Genomic DNA, 5,044 nt, shown 5'->3' on the forward strand with positions numbered 1-5,044 from the left:
GCCGCGCTCGCTCGGCCCCTCGGGAAACCGCGGCCTCCGGGGCCCCGCCGCCGAGGAAGGACCTCTGGCCCGCGGCCGAGGCAGGGGGTGGGGTGGGGACGCGGAGCGGAGATAGAGCGACTGGAATCCTGACCCGGCAGGACCTTAGACCCGAGATCGATGCGAGGCCGCCGGGGCTGCCAGGGAGCCGGCGCGAGCGGCCCCCTCCCGCCGCGCCGCCACAGAGGTCGGCGTTGTTTCCTGCCCCTCCTAGCGGGAACAATTTGAGGAACCAACTTAATCGCTGGGCTTGGAGGGCGAGACGCTTCCAGGGGCTCGCGGTGACGCTGTGAGACCTGTGGAGCCTCGGCGACGACGCCTGGACGGGAGATGGGAGGCGGGAGAGATTTAGGGCCCCTGGTCGAGATGAACCAGAGTGACCGTCCCGTCACCCTTGGAAGGAAATGTTTGGGGGAAAAGTCTGAAAAGTGAGAGTTGAGCCGAGCGAAGTTAAGGTGTTTATCCGGGGGTGGGGGGGGGGGAGCGGTCTCCCGGATCAGGTTGAACTGAGCTCACGCTGGGGCGCTCCGGCGGCTGAACGAACTGACGGTGCGCGAGCGGCTCCGCCTCGGGTTTCAGTGGTATCTTCTGTGAACTGCAGGCTTTGATACATGGACCTCTCACCAAAAAGAATCTTCTGGATGGGCCCTCCTTCAGTTTTGTGAGAGGATGGGGGAGACATATCACACTGTATTTTATTCGGAAACCACCGAAAGGAAAAAATAATGCATGGTTACAGATAGAGAGTAGCTTTGGTATCAAGCTAAGGCATTCCCGCTGTTCTGCTCCAAGACTGGTTTTGAAAATGATCAGACGGAATATGTTGTCCCCAATGTCTTATTAACTGAGCTGAGAAGAAAGCAAAAGCCACAATCTAAAGAGCAAACAAAAGCGAGGAATTAGCTTCAGCGTAGGGCCTACTCAGAAAACTGATCTCAGAAGTCAAGGCTTCCAGCACATTCTAAAGGTGATTTTTTGGAAAAATTCCACCCATGAGCATCTGCTAAGCACCTTGGGTTGGTGGGTAAATACAAAAAAATAATAATAAAATATAATACTTCCTCTTAGAGCAGTAGTTCTCAAATAGTAGTTCCTGCACCAGCAACATCATCAGCTCCTGGGAAATTCACAAAAGCAATTCTCAAGCTCCTCTCCAGCCCACCGAATAAGGAACTCAGAGGGCAGAACCCAGATAGCTATGTCTAACTAGCCTTCTGATGGTACTTGCTGACGAGGGTTACCTGATAAGAGAACTGCGGGGGGTGGGGTGGGGAGTGGTAGTAAGAGCCACACAGATGGAATGGCCAGGGGAGCCTGTGGTATCAAGCATCGCATTACTGAATGCAGGAAGACAGGAAGGAAGTCCAGACAACTCTATTTCTGTAATACAAAGGACAGTTCCTTCTCAAAACCCCCTTGGGGCCAGATGGATTTTAAACTCCAGATTTTGTTTTAAATCAGAAACATAAAATGTATATATATCATATACTATACCCACAGTGAGGTCTAGAGTAGCACTTAATCAAATACACTAATTTTCTGCAATAAAAATTCGTAATAGGGCCCTTCCTGGTGGCGCAGCGGGTTAAAACACTGCACTAACGCTTAAACCACTTCCGCATGAGTTCGATTCCCGCCTGCCCCGGAGGAGATCCACATGGCGTGGCAGACCTCCTCTGACCAGCCTGCTGCGCCCCTAAGCAGTGTACCTCCTCGATCTGCCTTTTCTGCAATCCAATCTGTCCCTGGCGAATCCTCTCACCCTCCACATCTCTGGCCTGTATGAATAAATAGGCTGGTTCTGTATGAATAAATAAATAAATCTTTAAAAAAAATACATAATCTGAGTGTTGTTTAGGTTCTCTAGTGCCATGCAATTAAATGCTTCCCAAACATTTAGTAGTTTAACAACTACAAATCTGTGGAGCAGGAATTTGAGTTAGTTGTTAGTGGCAGGTTCTTTTGCTCCATGTGGTTGAAATCATTTATTCAGCTTATTGTAGGTGGTTTCTGGGCAGACCTAGGGCATCACTTCACTCATAATCTGGCGGCTCTGCCAAGCCTCTTTCTTTCAATGAAGCTGAGGCTTCTTCACAGCATGGTGGGCTCCATCGTACTTCTCCATAACAACTGTCATCCATGATGGAACATGCTAGAAGGTACAACAGCAGAAGCTGCAGGTCTCTTAAGGCTTAGCCTTAAATACTACACAGAGGTATTTCAATATAAAAACATTAGTTAGACAATGCCCAGAGATGAGGGTAGCCTCGGTTCATAGCCTGGAAGAACAGAAAAGAACTGTGGCCATCTTATAATCCATGAAGCAGGATAAATACAGATGATAAGTAGTAGCATGTCTATTTAAGTCGGGTTTTCTATCAGATAAGATTTTGGCAAACTTGAAAAAAACCTCTTGGTTTCCAGCTTTTTCAACTTCAGAATTGTGAAAGCAAAACAAAACACTGCCAACAAATTGACTGCCCCCTTCCAACTGCTGCCTGAGCTCAGGGGCACATTTTCTGCTGCAGCCCTCCTGAACAGTGTCCTTGTCTAGCGCACCTACCATCTTCTTTCCAGAGCTGCTCCTGAAACCCAGGCTCAGATCTGGGCTAATATCTCACTGTGGTACAATGTAAAAGTCCCTACAGTGTCCCTAAATACTCTGGAATGCTTCCTATCCCATCCTCAAATGCATTTTCATGTGTCCCTGGAGGTATGACCACTTTATATCCTTAGTTTGTCTCAGCTTAGAAATCCTACCTTTACCCACAGCTCAAAATCTGTGTTCTTCAAAACGCCTTTCAAATGCCACCTTTTCTGTGATTTCCTGTGGATTTCCACAAAACTTGTTCTTTGCTTTAGAATGAATACATTTTATGCACTTCTCTTTACTGCACTTCTTGAGACTAAGAATTACCCTTCTCTGTCTCTCCCTGCTGCAGGAGGTATTGCATGAATGCTGAGACCCATACTTTATTCTTAAATGCAGAAAAATATCAAAAGAACACCTTGCCCTCCCATAAAAGATTTCATATAAAATAGAGTTTTGAGCTGAGACTTTGGAGAGGAAATAATTGTAAAAATGGAAGAGAAGATGGGTAGGTGGGATATCACCCCCACTTACAGGACTGCCCAAGTGATACTCCAAGAGGTATGATAAACAGGCAAAGTACAGATAGACACAGAGGGGTCTCAGGAGTTATGATAATAGGATGTGGAAGATGGACTGAGTTTAGGGTGAGGGTTTATATGGACTGTGAAATTTGCTTTCCACAGGACCTTGTTGCCAATAAGCAAAAGTTTTAATAGTGCTGTCAATGGAGCCTAGGCCATTCAGTAGGGGACTGGGGCTCATCAATAATTTAAAGAAACAAGTATACATCTTGTGACTTGCACTTGAGAAAGAGAGGACTCAGGGGTGTTTTCATTTATATTAAGCAGTACTTTATATAGATTCAACTACTATGACTACTACATATTTCTCTTCATTATTCCACTTTAAAATTAATCATGTGATAGGAAAAATACAATGGATGTTAGAATGAGTAAAGTGAGAAAAATATAAGAAAAAGGATACATATGTTATTTCAAAGCATCTCCCCACGAAGACATTATTTTCCCTTTGTAATTGATAAGTAACGCTGTGATAGAGAAACCTGTGAGGTACTTTTGCAACTAACAGCAAAATTAGTATGACCAAACACCATGTACCTCTGGATATGATGCATAACCTGAATTTAATCATGAGGAAATAATAAACATTTTATTGTGTTAAGGACAGGAAAGAAAGAACCTGAAGAACTGTCATCACTGAAAGAGACAGGTGATCTGGCAGTTAAATGCAGTGTAAAATACTAGATTGGATCCTGGGTTAGACAAAGAACATCAGTGAGATACTTGTTGAGATCTAAACACATTTTACATATGAGATAACATAGTATAGATGGTAGTCCTATGGTTCCTTGTGTTATTGTTATTAGAATGTTAATATTTGGGGAATTGAGCAAAAATTAAAGGGAAATTTTTTCACAACTCTGTTAGTCAAATTATTTTGAAAAGAAAAGTTATGGATTTGCTGACTTGTGTCGGATTAAAAATAGAGTTCTCTAATCCCAAATACAGTTCACATTCTCCCAGCACATTTGATTTTGTGGTTTAGCCACTCCAGAAATCTGCCTTTTCTCCTCCTGATATCAACATTGTCTCCTAGGGAAACCGGAGAGCCCGCTGAGAATATTCTTCCCATTCCAGCCCTGAGAGCTACCAGTCTGGTCTGTCTTCAATTGGAAAACAGGTAGAAATGGGGCCCAAATCCACTCACCAATGACCCTCATGTTCTGGGGTTTCTTTAGATTCCAATAAGCTTCTCTTCAGTTTGGCTAGAACTCATCAGTCCTTTGAGGTTAGGCAGATAAAGGGAAGACAAGTTAGTGAATTGGTTCAGATTTGATTTAGAATTGATCCTTGAATTGTATTCTACTGAACAAGACAAGCTTGGGCTTAAATATTAACTTTGTAGAAAGTTCATCACTCATGCAAAGGAGTGCATTCATTCCATTACTTCTTGAAACAGATGGCCTCTTGGGTTACATTTTCATTGTTCTGCTTTGAGATGCTGGGATCCAATATTTGGGAATCTGAATGCAATGAAATAGTCCACTAACATGCAAACTCAGCTGAAGAGGTTTGTAGGGAATGGTGAGATCTGTGATAAATAAGGACAGTAAAGCTCTAAAGGAGCCAGCTGAGTTTCTGTTCTACCTGATTGTTACATGTAAGAATTTGGGTTTAATATTGCTAGAAATCCTGATTTTTAAACATTGGCAACAAGAGTCCATTATTTTTGTGTTACCTTTGTGGAGTAAACAACACATATCTGAGAATGATCAGTTGGTACCCTCTGATTTAGGCAAAGGGAGAAAGCACTCTTTTCCCTCAGCAGCCCCCTCAGGCCCTCGACCACCCCTAACAGGTCCTCCAGGGACTGGAAGGACTCGGAGTTCAG

The sequence above is a fragment of the Condylura cristata genome, unplaced genomic scaffold (assembly GCF_000260355.1).
Source record: "Condylura cristata isolate star-nosed mole 26May11 unplaced genomic scaffold, ConCri1.0 scaffold00004, whole genome shotgun sequence".
Taxonomy (NCBI): Eukaryota; Metazoa; Chordata; class Mammalia; order Eulipotyphla; family Talpidae; genus Condylura; species Condylura cristata.